Source organism: Aegilops tauschii, chromosome 3 (genome assembly GCF_002575655.3).
Source record: "Aegilops tauschii subsp. strangulata cultivar AL8/78 chromosome 3, Aet v6.0, whole genome shotgun sequence".
In the NCBI taxonomy this organism is placed as follows: Eukaryota; Viridiplantae; Streptophyta; class Magnoliopsida; order Poales; family Poaceae; genus Aegilops; species Aegilops tauschii.
Window position 1 is genome coordinate 149,553,909 of NC_053037.3, and position 15,497 is coordinate 149,569,405.

The 15,497-nt window shown below is 43.2% G+C and overlaps 1 long non-coding RNA gene across 2 annotated transcripts; it reads right to left on the reverse strand.

Annotated features, from left to right (window-relative positions):
• Positions 1-9,790: 9,790 nt before the first annotated feature.
• Positions 9,791-13,022, reverse strand: LOC120976571 (uncharacterized). Of its 2 annotated transcripts, none has more exons than XR_012204543.1 (2): positions 11,353-13,022; positions 9,791-10,138 (listed from the first exon to the last, which is right to left on the reverse strand). It is a non-coding gene; the product is annotated as an uncharacterized lncRNA (long non-coding RNA). The 2 variants fall into 2 exon arrangements; XR_005772395.3 differs by having other exon boundaries at positions 11,083-13,022.
• Between the last annotated feature and the right edge of the window lie 2,475 nt (positions 13,023-15,497).

Here is a 15,497-nt window from a genome sequence, read left to right on the forward strand (position 1 = left end):
CGCAACACACAGCAGTTTGAATCGCGTTGTCTTAATGCAGTAAACGAGAGCAGAAGCGAGAAGATGGGTTTGTATCGAAATGATCAATGGGTTGCTTGCCTGACAGAGTGGTGGTGGGATACTGCCCTTCAGTTGGATACTCGTGAATATCCTCGGAGGCAGGACCTACCACAATGAACACATCGAAGCACAATCAACATCAAGCAAGTGCAACAATATGATGCATGCATGGGACATGGCAAAATGGATGTATTGGGCTAATGCAACTAAGGCCAGAAGGGTTTGGACTAATTTGAATCAAAGATTCAAATTCCAAGTTCATAAATGGCCCATATTAGTGCCTTATCTTGTTCTGTATAAAACAGTAGGTTAACTTGCTTAATCATGCATGAAACCAGTACAGATGGATAGAATGGATTTTTCTGATCATTTGTCATATATAAATCTTTTCATTCTGAGCTATAGATTATTTTCTATGATTTTTTGAAGTTTGTGATAATTTCTGGAATTTCCAATATAAGAATAATTCCAGTAAAAGCTTTACTGCGTCAGCCTGACGTCAGTGTGACGTGAGCAGGTCAACGGGGTCGTCCAGGTCAAACCTGACGTGTGGGTCCCCTGTGTCAGTGACACTGTTAGGTAATTAGTTAATTAGGATTAGTTTTAACTCTAACTCAGATTAGTTAGCAGGCGGGCCCCACTCGTCAGTGACCCTGGGGGGTTGACCTGTGGTCAAACCACGTTGACTCGCCGGCGTTTAGCCGCCGGCGACGTCCAGACGCGGCGGTGGAGTGTGGGATCCCCCTCCGGCGACCAAAAGGACGGCGGAGAGTACCTATGTGTAGCTGGGGGCGAACCGCGTCGACTGGTGGTTGTAGTGGAGCTCGGGGTCGCCGGAATCAACGCCGGCGACGAGCCGTGCGGCTGCCGGGGTACGGGCGTAGTCGGAACCGTAGCTAGAGAGCGCGGCGAGGAACGTGCGAGGGTGCTACGGGTTCCTGGCGTTGCGGTGAAGCTAATGGCTACGGTGGTGCGGCCGTTAGATGGCCGGAGCCTCGTCGGCGACAAGCTCGTGCGGCGGCGCGTTCGGGTGAGCTTCGTGCGGTGGCTACAGCGCTCGAGAGAGAGAGAGGAGAGGATGGGAAGGTGGCCATGCTCACGGCGGTTGCGACGGAGCAGACGGCGAGGTCGGAGACGAGCTGTAGCAGTGGCGACGGCGGAGGGGATCTCCGACGGTGAGCGGCGAAGGCGAGGTCGGTGACGGTGTTGGGGCAAACGAGCGCTCGGGGCTCGGCTTGCTCAAAGGAGTGGGCGAGGGCGGTGCTGTAGGACACGTTAGTACGGCGCGAGGTCGACGGTGGCCGCGGTTACTCCGGTGAGGTGGCTGCGGCGGCGTCGGCCATGGTGGGGAGAAGGCGAGGGAGAGGCGATGGGGGAGAATGGCAATGTCCAGGGGCTCGGGGCGCGTCGAGAGAGGTCGGCCAGCTCATCCGCGGCGAGGGCGGCAAGCTGCTGGCGCCGTGGCGAGCTCACGCTCGCCGGCGTCAGCTCTCTGCCTGCTCTGGCGAGAGCAGGCAGCTGACTGGCGCGGGCCAGCACAGTGCTGGGCCGCCAGGTGGGCTGCCAGGTAAGTCTTCTGCCTTCTGTTCTTTCTCTTTTTTATTTATTTCTGTACTGTGTTTTGAAATAGTAAAAATACTATTTCATTTGGAAAAATCCTGGAAATATTCTGAGGCACCTTTGAGATTATTCCCAACAGCCTAGAAATACCTTCAAGATTATTTGGGCATTTGAAAATATTTATAGCATTTAAAATGCCCAAATGCAAATACTTATGGCTTGTGCAAAAATCCAAGATGGCCTCCAAAAATATGAAACCATTTTTGGCAGAGGTTTTAGCCAAGACCAAAGGGGGTGAACATTTATGGAGGGCATTTCAGGTTCATTGGAAAAAATTTAGTAAACCCTAGTTGTTCCAGGGGGGGTGCTGGGGGTTTCTGGCATCCCCATTTCAGGTTTCTGTGAAATGTAGCCATGATGCAACACTCTAATGCATGAACTAACTAGGATGTGACAATTTTGACCGCTGTCTAGTGATCTACTCTTGGATCACTATTGTACCCCTTTTCCAAACTCATGGCAAGGTACACAATAGGTCTGGTATACAGCGTGGCATAATTTATAGAACATATGGCTGAGGCATAGGGAATGACTTTCATCCTCTTTCTATCTTCTGCCGAGGTCGGGTTTTGAGTCTTACTCAACTTCATACCTTACAACTCAGGCAAGAAACTCCTTCTTTGACTGATCCATTTTGAACTCCTTCAAAACCTTATCAAGGTATGTACTAATCGAAAGTCTTATCAAGCGTCTTGATCTATCTCAATAGATCTTGATGCCCAATATGTAAGCAGCTTCACCGAGGTCTTTCATTGGAAAACTCCTTTCAAACACTCCTTTATGATTTCCAGAAAATTCTACATCATTTCCGATCAACAATATGTCATTCACATATACTTATCATAAAGGTTGTAGTGCTCCCACTCACTTTCTTGTAAATACAGGCTTCACCACAAGTCTGTATAAAACTATATGCTTTGATCACCTTATCAAAGCGTATATTCCAACTCCGAGATGCTTGCACGAGTCCATAGATGGGTCGCTGGAGTTTGCACACTTTGTTAGCACCTTAGGATCGACAAAACCTTCTGGTTGCATCATATACAACTCTTCTTTAAGAAATCCATTAAGGAATGCAGGTTTGACATCCATTTGCCAAATTTCATAATCATAAAATGCGGCAATTGCTAACATGATTCGGACGGACTTAAGCATCGCTAGGGTGAGAAGGTCTGATCGTAGTTAACTCCTTGAACTTGTTGAAAACCTTTCACAACAAGTTGAGCTTTGTAGACAGTAACATTACCGTCAGCGTCAGTCTTCTTCTTGAAGATCCATTTATTCTCTATGGCTTGCCGATCATCGGGTAAGTCAACCAAAGTCCACACTTTGTTCTCATACGTGGATCCCATCTCAGATTTCATGGCCTCAAGCCATTTCGCGGAATCTGGGCTCATCATCGCTTCCTCATAGTTCGTAGGTTCGTCATGGTCTAGTAACATGACTTCCACAATAGGATTACCGTACCACTCTCGTGCGGAACGTACTCTGGTTGACCTACTAGGTTCGGTAGTAACTTGATCTGAAGTTTCATGATCATCATCATTAACTTCCTCACTAATTGGTGTAGGCATCATTGGAACTGATTTCTATGATGAACTACTTTCCAATTCGGGAGAAGGTACAATTACCTCATCAAGTTCTACTTTCCTCCCACTCACTTCTTTCGAGAGAAACTCCTTCTCTAGAAAGAATCCATTCTTAGCAACAAAAATCTTGCCTTTGGATCTGTGATAGAAGGTGTACCCAACAGTTTCTTTTGGGTATCCTATGAAGACGCACTTCTCCAATTTGGGTTTGAGCTTATCAGGCTGAAGCTTTTTCACATAAGCATCGCAACCCAAACTTTAAGAAACGACAACTTAGGTTTCTTGCCCAACCACAATTCATACGGTGTCGTCTCAACGGATTTAGACGATGCCCTATTTAACGTGAATGCATCTGTCTCTAATGCATAACCCCAAAACGATAGTGGCAAATCGGTAAGAGACATCATAGATCGCACCATATCTAATAATGTACTGTTACGATGTTCGGACACACCATTACGCTGTGGTGTTCCAGGTGGCGTGAGCTGTGAAACTATTTCACATTGTTTTAAATGATGGCCAAACTCATAACTCAAATATTCGCCTCCGTGATCAGATCGTAGAAACTTTATTTTCTTGTTACGATGATTCTCCACTTCACTCTGAAATTCTTTGAACTTTTCAAATGTTTCAGACTTGTGTTTCATCAAGCAGATATACCCATATCCACTCAAATCATCTGTGCAGGTCAGAAAATAATGATACCCGCCGCGTGCCTCAATACTCATCGGATTTCATACATCAGATGTATTATTTCCAATAATTATTGGTTCGCTCCATTGTTCCAGAGAACAGAGTTTTAGTCATCTTGCCCATGAGGCATGATTCCAAAAGTCCATCTGTTATGGAGTTTCTTCATGCGCTTTACACCAATATGACTTAAACGGCAGTGCCACAAATATGTTGCACTATCAATATCAACTTTGCATCTTTTGGCATCAATATTATGAATATGTGTATCACTACGATCGAGATTCAATAAACCATTTACATTGGGTGTATGACCGTAGCAGGTTTTATTCATGTAAATAGAACAACAATTATTCTCTGACTTAAATGAATAACCGTATCGCAACAAACATGATCCAATCATATTCATGCTCAACGCAAACACCAAATAACATTTATTTAGGTCCAACACTAATCCCGAAGGTAGAGGGAGTGTGTGATGGTGATCTTATCAACCTTGGAATCTCTTCCAACACACATCGTCACCTCGCCCTTAACTAGTCTCTGTTCATTTAGCAACTCGTGTTTTGAGTTACTAATCTTAGCAACTGGACTGGTATCAAATACCCTGGGGTTACTATGAACACTAGTAAAGTACACATCAATAACATGTATATCAAATATACCTTTGTTCACTTTGCCATCCTTCTTATCCGCCAAGTATCTAGGGCAGTTCCACTTCTAGTGACCATTTCCTTTGCAGTAGAAGCACTCAGTTTCAGGCGTGGGTCTAGCTTTGGGCTTCTTCATGGGAGTGGCAACTTGCTTGCCATTCTTCTTGAAGTTCCCTTTCTTTCCTTTGCCCTTTTTCTTGGAACTAGTGTTCTTGTTAATCATCAACACTTGATGCTATTTCTTGATTTCTACCTTCGCCGATTTCAGCATCGCGAAGAGCTCGGGAATCATTTTTGTCATCCCTTGCGTATTATAGTTCATCACGAAGTTCTAGTAATTTGGTTATAGTGACTAGAGAACTCTGTCAATCACTATATTACTTGGAAGATTAACTCCCACTTGATTCAAGCGATTGTAGTACCCAGACATTCTGAGCACATGCTCACTAGTTGAGCTATTCTCCTCCATCTTGTAGGCTAAGTACTTGTCAAAAGGTCTCATACCTCTCGACACGGGCATGAGTATGAAATACCAATTTCAACTCTTGGAACATCTCATATGCTCTGTGGCATTTCAAAACATTTTTTGAAGTCCCGGTTCTAAGCCATAAAGCATGGTGCACTAAACTATCAAGTAGTCATCATACCGAGCTTAAAAAACGTTCATAACGTCTGCATCTGCTCCTGCAACAGGTTCATCACCTAGTGGTGCATCAAGGACATAATTCTTCTGTGCAGCAATGGGGATAATCCTCAAGTTACGGACCCAGTCCGTGTAGTTGCTACCATCATCTTTCAACTTAGCTTTCTCTAGGAATGCATTAAAATTCAAGGGAAGGGTAGCACGGGCCATTGATCTACAACAACATAGATATGCAAAAACTATCAGGACTAAGTTCATGAAAAATTAAAGTTCAATTAATCATATTACTTAAGAACTCCCACTTAGATAGACATCCCTCTAGTCATCTAAATGAACACGTGATCCATATCAACTAAACCATGTTCGATCATCACGTGAGATGGAGTAGCTTTCAATGGTGAACATCTCTATGTTGATCATATCTACTATATGATCATGTTCGACCTTTTGGTCTCATTGTTCCGAGGCTATATCTGCATATGCCAGGCTCGTCAAGTTTAACCCGAGTATTTTGCATGTGCAAAACTGGCTTGCACCCGTTGTATGTGAACATAGAGCTTATCACACCCGATCATCACATGATGTCTCGGCACGACGAACTGTGGGAACGATGCATACTCATGGAGAACACTTATACCTTGAAATTTAGTGAGGGATCATCTTATAATGCTACCGCTGTACTCAGCAAAATAAGATGCATAAAAGATAAACATCACGTGAAATCAAAATATGTGACATGATATGGCCATCATCATCTTGTGCCCTTGATCTCCATCTCCAAAGCACCATTATGATCTCCATCGTCACTGACTTGACACCTTGATCTCCATCGTAGCGTCGTTGTCGTCTCGCCAACTATTGCTTCTACAACTATCGCTACCGCATAGTGATAAAGTAAAGCAATTACATGGCAATTGCATTTCATACAATAAAGCGACAACCATAAGGCTCCTGCCAGTTGCCGATAACTTTCACAAAACATGGTCATCTCATACAATAACGTATATCACATCATGCCTTGACCATATCACATCACAACATGCCCCGCAAAAACAAGTTAGACGTCATCTAATTTGTTGTTGCAAGTTTTACGTGGCTACTACGGGCTTCTAGCAAGAACCGTTCTTACCTACGCATCAAAACCACAACGATTTTTCGTCAAGTAAGGGCTGGCTCGCCTTCTAGTGAGCCTGTGCAGCAGACTGCTGGCATGCCTATCGTCATTTCACATAGCTACTAGCACGCCCCCCGGTGAAACTGCCTAGCGAACATGTGCATGCCTCGGACTCCCAGTCTGCCTGTGCGGCAAACTGCTAGCATGTGTCTTGTCAATTCACGGATGCCCGTACGGCACACGGGACGCGTGGCAACACGTAATATATTTATTTTTCCTTTTTGATGATTTATTCTATCGCTTTATTGCTTAACCGAATCACGGCACGTACATTGTTGGTCTAACACACACGGTTCGACTAAAAGAGTCCGTTTGCGATATTGGTTGCTAATTATTGATAATTTCCTGTCTATAAGAAGATTATATCAAAACTTGTGTCAAATTTGAAAAATATATATTATATTACAGTCTATTGGTGTCCATACAACACCATGATAAGTTTCATGAATTTCAACTTAGTTTTGGATTTACTAGATTTTAAAATCAAGATTATCGATGTTTAAAATTTCTTGCATGGGGACTAAACATGCAACCACGGACACGTACATATGAATTTCCAATCCATTTTGGTGCACAATCACGGGTCTCATGTAGCTCTAATTTGATTATTGCACATTAAATCCCTAGGAAATCAATCAATGTACATATAGAGGAGATTCGTCACATCGTGCACTTATAGAGGAGATTCGTAGGTTGGCTGGAAGTGATGCTAGGGAGATCTCTTTTACTCGTTGTAGCCGCCTGCAGAACATGATTAGTCATGAGCTGGCCACCTATGGCCGTAACACTCCGCACACAGCAGTTTGGCTTACTGCCGGGATGGATTTTGTTGTAGACCTGGCTCTCGCTGAGAAGCCTCCTTGAGTAATGAGAATTCATTTTTCCCTGCAAAAAAATCAATCAATGTATAAAAACGGACAAATGTTATCTATTTTTTTTTCAATTTTTAACACTAAACTCCTTTGGTCATATGGTAGATGATCAATATATATATACATCTGGGCTATTCTGTTTCGCGTAACAAAATATTATTCTGTTACCCTACTTGAACTGATAGTTTCAGGCGGTTGTACTGATGTTTTTCATCACGTTGAACTGATCGTCTTTTCGTCGGAATGGGGCGTGTAATATATCGTTGGAAAGATCTTGACATCTACATTACAAATATATATGTTTTTTTGCAAAATCATCACGGTTTAAGAGCAGTTTTGAAAAACCCATTTTTTTCAAAACGGAAAACGTGAATCGTATTTTGGACTCAATTTTCAAACAGTTTGTCGGAATTTAGCAAATAAGATGGCGTTGGAAAGCTGGAAAAAAATCTGCATCTTCCATATATCTACTGTTTTTTCAAATTATATACAATTTAAAAGTAATTTGAAAAATGGTGAAATTATGGATGAAACGTATTTTCGCATTTGTTTGCAAACGGTTTGTCAGATTGATGCAAATGATACGGCGTTGGAAAGCTATGGAAAATGCGCAAATTTTTGTATAGAAATGTTTTTCTAATTCCTTGCGGTTTAAAAACGAATTCGAATACGGTCAAATTTGATTTTGAACATGATTTTTTTAAAAAGTTTGTCGAAATGGGCCAAATAATATACCGTTGGATAGCTATCGAAAATGCAAAACTTAGCCATGTTGAACGTTTTCTCAAATTAGCAATCGTTGATGAGTAATTTTGAATACGGTGAGACACGTCGTGATGTTTTTCCGTTAAAAAAAGCAGAGTACTTGTACTGAACTATGTATGTGTGTACTAATTTATTTTTCACAGAGTATTTTTGAAAGGTTCCAAAAAGAGAGTACTTGAATGGATGTCCGTATGGATTTGTGCTGAGCGTGTTTTCATAGACTAGACTTTTACCCTGTTTTTTCGGTATATGATTTTCCTCGTAACGTTTCAATGGTACACGATATCATAGTCACCGAACTTGCATGGCTTATATGTTGAACTGAATCATATTCTTTTGAAAAGAATTTTTTCATGTGTTTATTTTTTTGAACTCAACTTTTTTTGCAACGATGTGTTGGACTATGTTTGTACTGATTTATGTGTGTGTTTGTACTGATATATTTTTTCATAGATTATTTTTGAATAGTTTCGAAAAAATAGTACTTGAACTGATGCCCATATAGATTTGTACTGAGCGTGTTTTCACAGAGTAGATTTTACTTTTTATCTTTTGATATGGTTTTCCTCGGTTTACGGTATCATAGTCCTCGAACTTGCATTGTATATACTATGAATGATATTTTCTCATAAAGAAAAGAGAAAAAAATCATGTGTTTCTTTTTGCAACGATGTTTTGGACTTCTCTCGTCTCAACTACTGTTTTCCATTAACATAGGTTTATCATTTGATAAAAAAAGTTCTTACTAAACAAAATGTTTTGAAATTTTTCACCGACAACACATGAACTTCTGAGTTCTCCCGATCATACAATATAATACATAGAATAGATCATAATAACATTTATCACAAAAAAAAGTGTTGAGCGGTCACTGCTCCATGTATGAAGATAGTGTGTCCATTGCCCAATGCTTCAACATCTTCATCAACCTGTCACACAACACAGTAAATAGTGTGAGCACAAAATAATACAAGTGAATAGATTATTTCGACTTATATGACTAGATTATTTGAACTACCTCGGGGTTGATCATGAACTTATAGAAGTAAAATAAAAAATATTTTAATTTTAAATGTGCTTTCTCATCCGAGTTGACGGTGTCATCATCACTAAACTTGCATAGTTTATATAGTTTCACTGACTGAAGTTCTTCCCGAGAAAAGTTTGTGTTTTGAACTTATATGCTAGTGACACATTTTTAGTAACGATGGAAGAGCTTGAACAATCCATAGACAGGAGAATTAAGAGCCTTAACAATCCATAGACGGGAGAATTAAGTTTTTTTTAACGATTTTTTGGACTTCTCACGTTTTGCATCTTGAACTTTTCCCATTTGAATTTTCCGATTCTTAATTTTTAATTTATGGTACTGATGGTACTAGAGAGTTTGTACTTCTCAAAAAATAATCACTCGATGTTCTTTTAGTTTTAGTTTTTAATTTTCTTTATCATCCTTATCCTTACTGTCAACGTCATCACCATCATACCTTTATGGTTTATATAGTTGAACGGACTTACAATTTTACCATTCCTTCTTTTAAAAACTTATGTTTTCTTCTCCAAAGCTTCCTACCTGACGAGAATCAGAAATTATTTAGTTTTTACATTCGTACTTCCAAGTGTCTTTAATGACATTTTCACATTTTTACTTTGTTTTACCTCATCAAACAGGCGCACAACACATTTGAAGAAACAAAATACGAATCTTAGAAGCACAAGGGGGATAACCATTGCACAAGACTTCATATGTGCCTCCATCATAGAAAGCTAGACTGAATTTTGCCAAGTTCTAAGGATGAACAAATGAATCATACAGAATATTGTCAAAACCCCGCATTTTTTCTCACTGAAACAAACTTCTGTACTTGCATACAACCCTCTCTGAACTTGGACGGCACCTACTGCTTAACTTGGACGATGACCATTTCTCAACTCGAATGGAGGTTGTCGTTGCTTTTTAACCATGAATGCTTCTAAAGACACTGGGAATTGCTTCAAAACTGCTTTATACTTTTTAACATGAGTGTTCTCTCAGCTGGGACAAGAAGCAATGCATACATCATATTTTTATTCTGCAAGAACAAAACACTCCAATAATTAACAACTAATCTATCAGTACATGCAGAACAATTTTAGTTTTGAGAACAAACTTCCATTGACGTGTCAAACTCTGAATCTGTATAGAGGACAGGATGTGTCTCAGGCTACTTAGAATATTTATGAAAAATTGGCAACAGGACCAGCCTCGACATTTTCCACTTGTAAGATAAACATAAAATAGAAGTACTAGCACTGAACTAGTAGGATTACCTAAAACTAGGTATTTCCAGTTTGAGCAGAAGAATCTATGAAACCAGATTGCATGTCCAACCACAAACCAAGACTAATATGTACTGTTTTGCTTAGTCTGGGATGGACTATAAGATTTTACAAAGCCACTTAATTACCTTGAGTGCACACATGATTTTTGGGGATTTCCTCAAGATTATGCACAATAAAGCATACGGACTGAAAAGAATAGACAAGCTGAACTGTAAACCAAAATAAATGGCCACTGGGTTCCCCATATAGCAACTAAAACTCAGTACAACTACACCTTTTATTGCTGCACTACTACTTAAAACAAGTTAAATCAATAAAAAAACTGAACTAACAAACTTCTACTTCATATCATTTGTGCATGTCCATGGCGACAGTGTGCAACTGTTGAGCATGTAGCTGATGTGCGGGATGCAAATGCCCCTTAGTGGTGGACGCAAATGCTCGTGTGCTGGACGCAAGTTCAGCATATATATGTCCCTGTATGAACTTACATATTTCCATTTCTTTCTTTACACATATAAAAGTCAGTGCTTTTTTGTAGAATGAACACCTACTATTTTTACCAATTGAACTATTTAAAGCATTGAAAAGTGAACTTTTATTGAGTTGTTTTACATAGCTAACAGTGGACAAAGATAAAGATTATGAGTTTCCTTAAACATAATCAAAACAAGCATTTGAATTGGTTATGTACCTCCACTCAAAGAGAGCTTGGACTTGCTACTATTCTTTCTCTAACTGCCGATTGTAGATTGATGTCAAGCATTACAACAAGTACCCGTCCCCCTTTTGTGCTAAACAATCAAAATCGTCGCGCATAGGGAAGCACCAGCAGCATTTCAAGCATTTTCAAGCAGAGTAAAAATACATTAATATTTCAGCAATTCAAGCTACAGCTAACATTAGCAGGAATTCAAGCGAAAGAAGAGACAGAGGTTACGGGAGAGAGCAGAACATGAGAGACCTTAGCTAGAGCATAGTGGAGGTTGGGAAAGGAGGCAAACTCCTGAGCTGCGGTGTGGAACGACTCGACGCTGTGTCATTGAACGACCCATGGTGGTAGCAGTGAATGGTGCCGTGCCATCGTGTAGGGCTAGCACCGAGGCTAGCACGCAGAGGATCCTGCCTGCGGCGGCTCGTCGGACCTGAGTGGCGGTGAAGAGAACACGATGGCCCCACAATGTGGACCTGGGTGGACGCAAAGAGGGCCGGGGTTGCGGACGAGGCTCAGCGGGGATTCTTGGGGTGGCGGTGAACGGACATACGTGGCGGAGGAGAACGGACTGGGGTGGCGGAGGTGAATGGCCTAGGGGCGGCGGTGAATGGACATCGATGGCGGAGGTGAACAGCCTGCACGTTGAGGCTGTGGAGGGCGACGCCGGATATGGGGTCGGGGCGCAGAGCAAGTCGCCGGCGCGAGTGCTTCTCCGGGATGGGGGGCGCGGGGCTTCGGGTCGCCGGGGTTTGGGGCTACCGGAGTTGGGGTGCTGGGCTTGGGGGCGCCTAGGTCACGGTCGTCAGGGCTGGCTGGCGCCGGGGCTGGGGGGGCACGGGCGCGTGGGTAGCAGGAGGTGGGAGGTTAGGGAAGGGGCGGGGGGCACGGGGCGGGGGGCGGCGGTGCACGGTGACGGGGCGGGGGATGGCAGCGCACGGCGGCGGGGCGGGGGGTGGCGGCGTGCGGCGTCGGTGCGAGGGGTGGCGGCGGGCAGGTGGTGGTGGCGCACTGTAGGAGGAGATGGGGATCGGGAAGGATGGAACTAGCTATTCTTTTTTCTTTTCGATCGGGCCGGTTCGAGCTGGTGGGCTGGGTCGGGGAGAGGGAAGGGGGAGATGGTGTCGCCGCTCCTTATATGGCCGAGGGTAACAGAATATTACCAGAATATTATTCTGTTACCAGTAACAGAATATTATTCTTTTTTTTTGATATTAGAGTAGGAGACCTATTCAAAATGGAGCAGTACATTCAGAGAGCATAAGATGTCGAAGGCTGCTCGGCACGTTCGCAATCAAAACTTGCTCTCCCGAGCTCCTGGTCAGCGCGGCCAGTCCATGAGCCAAAGTATTCCTGCTCCTCTTCACGCACTGAACACTGCAGGCAGAGAAAGCGGCCATAGAGTTCTTGATGTCCATTATTAGACCGTAGTTAGGGGAACAAGTGGGCCTCGTTTCCAGTAGTTCGTTCGCAATCAGTTGATTATCCGTCTCAATGATCACGCGGCCATTAAACATTTCTGCCATGGATTGCAATCCTGTCAGAAATGGCTCGAGCTTCCGCCTCTTCAACGCTTCGGCACAATGGCAATTTCTTGCAAACTGATTTGAGGACCGAGCCTTGGTAGTCTCGCCCGACTGCGCCACCCGCGCTTTCTCCTGTCTCTGCTAGATATGTTGCGTCCGTGTTGATCTTAATTGTACCTCGTACTGGCGGGATCCACTTTTCTTCAGGGCGTTCAGCTGCATGCACAAAATGTGCAGTATTCAGAGTTCCGTTCCGGCTGAAGTTTTTTGCAGTCTTTCCACTCGTCCATTCAGCTGATGCCTCTGCCATTCTTAATTCTTCCTCATAATTTTTCAGAAACTGCACTGAGCTACTGATTGTCTCTCTGCCGTTATTTCGCACGCAGTCCTCCCTGAGATGCCAGCATCGCCAGATTAACATCAGGATCTTGGCGCGCGTTTCCTCGCTTTCTAAGTCCAGCATTACTTGCAGCCAGTTTTCACCTGTGAACCAGAACTTGTTTTCAGCAGGTAAGCTCCAAACCTCTCTCATAGCAGCTCTTAATGCTCTGCTCTTGGTACACATAATCACTGCATGATATTCATTTTCTGTCCCATGTCCACAAATGTTGCAGGTAGCATCCAACTCAAGGGTTCTCTTCCATTTGTTCTCTTTTGTTGCTAGGGTGTTTGTAGCTACCCTCCATCCAAAGATTCGTATTTTCCCCGGCACCTTGGATTTCCAGATTAGATCCCATATGCTCCGATCATTTGGGTCCCTTGTCGAGCTAGAGGGGTTTTGAGCTAGTTGTGGAAGTCCCATCGTTGCGAGTTTGTAGGCGCTTCTGACCGAAAAATCGTCGTTTCTCTCGTAATGCCATGCTATGCAGTCCTCCACGTCCGAGGATGGGATGTGAATTTTGCAAATCTTGTCTGCATCAAAAGGGTGGAAAATTTGCCTTATTAATTCTTCGTTCCACTCCTTTCTATCCATGTGATGAGTTGGTTAACCCATCTGATCCGAGATCTCCTTATGAATGCTGCTGTCATGAGTCCCTCTCTTCGTGGGATCCATTGGTCGCGTTTTATTTGGATCTTCTGGCCATTTCCCACTCTCCATATTAGACCCTTTTTCAGAAGCTCGAGGCCAAACTCTATTGCTCTCCAAACTGGGGAAGCATCAGTCGCAAACACTGTGTCCAGAAGGTTACCATGAGGGTAATATTTGGACTTAAGAACTCTCGCGCAAAGGCTGTTTGGATTCTGGATCAGCCGCCACCCTTGCTTGGCAAGGAGCGCTTGGTTAAATAAGTGCATATCTCTGAAACCAATGCCCCCTGCCCTTTTCGGTTTTGTCATTCGTTCCCAAGACATCCAGTGTACCTTTCTGTGACCTTCTTCATCGCCCCACCAAAAATCCCTAATCATTTTCTCGTACTTCTCGCAGAAGCCTTTAGAGAGCATGAAGACGCTCATGGTGAATGTTGGGAGGGCCTGGGCCACAGACTTCACATGGACCTCCTTGGCTTCATAGGACATAAACTTCTCCGACCAATCACTACATCTTTTCCCAAACCTATCCATGATTGGTTGGAATTGTTCCTCCTTCATTCTTCCTTCCGGAGTAGGCAGGCCCAAATACTTGCTCTCAAAAGTTTCCGAATGTACACCAAGGATGGCCTTTATTTCCTCTCTTGTTTGGTCAGGGCACACTTCACTGAATAGAAGAGAGCATTTGCTCACACTTAGTAGCTGTCTAGTACATTTTTGGAAGGATGTGAGGACTCTCTTGATGGCTTCAGCTTGCTCCGGAATAACCTTGAAGAAAATTAAGCTGTCATCCGCGAACAAGAGATTAGAAATACCTGGGCTGTTTCTCGCAATCTTTATTGGTGTGAGATTGTTCTCTGCCATTTCCTTCCTTAACAAATGCACTAGACCGTCCGCCACAAAAAGAAATAGGTATGGGCTGAGTGGATCGCCTTGCCTCAAACCCCTAGATGGCCCGAAAAGTTCCAGAAGCTCCCCATTACATCTCACTGAGTATTTAACCGACCGAACACATTGCATCACCCAATCAGTCCACTTTTTGCAGAATCCCGATTTTCGCAGAACTCCTTCCAAGAAGCTCCAGTCAACTCTGTCATAAGCTTTGGCAAGGTCTAGCTTGTATGCGCAGTAGTTGTCTCTCGCATTCCGACAGTGTTGGATTTTGTGAAAGCATTCAAACGCAATGATGGCGTTATCCGTTATCATTCTTCCAGGGAGAAATGCACTCTGGGTCTCGGAGATAATTTCATCCAAAATGGGACGCAGCCGGTTGACCAGACATTTCGAGATGACCTTATAGATGACATTACATAAGCTTATCGGACGGTAATCCTTCAAAGATTGAGGGTCCTTTCCTTTTGGGATCAGCACAATCACCGTGTCGTTTATTCCATCTGGAAAAACACCCTTTTCGAAAAAGTCCAGGACACCAAGCACAACCTCATCCTTTAACTCCCCCCAGTTTCTTTGGAAAAACCGTGCCGGGAAACCATCGGGTCCGGGTGCTTTTAAAGGGCCAATTTGGAATAACGCATCACTGACCTCTGAAGCAGAGAAGGGTTTTATAAGCATCTCATTCATGTCCTCACTGACCCGTTCGGACACAAGCTCCAAGACTTCTGTAGGATCCACCCCTTCCTCTTTCTCATATAGGTTTCTGAAAAAAAATTGCCATTTCATGTATACTGCTCATGTTTTCCACCCACTCACCATTTTCATCTTTCAACTTCATGATCGAGTTTTTCTTTTTCCTCCAAGTTGCTTTCCGCTGGAACCATTTTGTGTTTCTATCGCCTTCTCTCAGATAAGTAGCTCTCGATCTCTGTCTCCACATAATTTCCT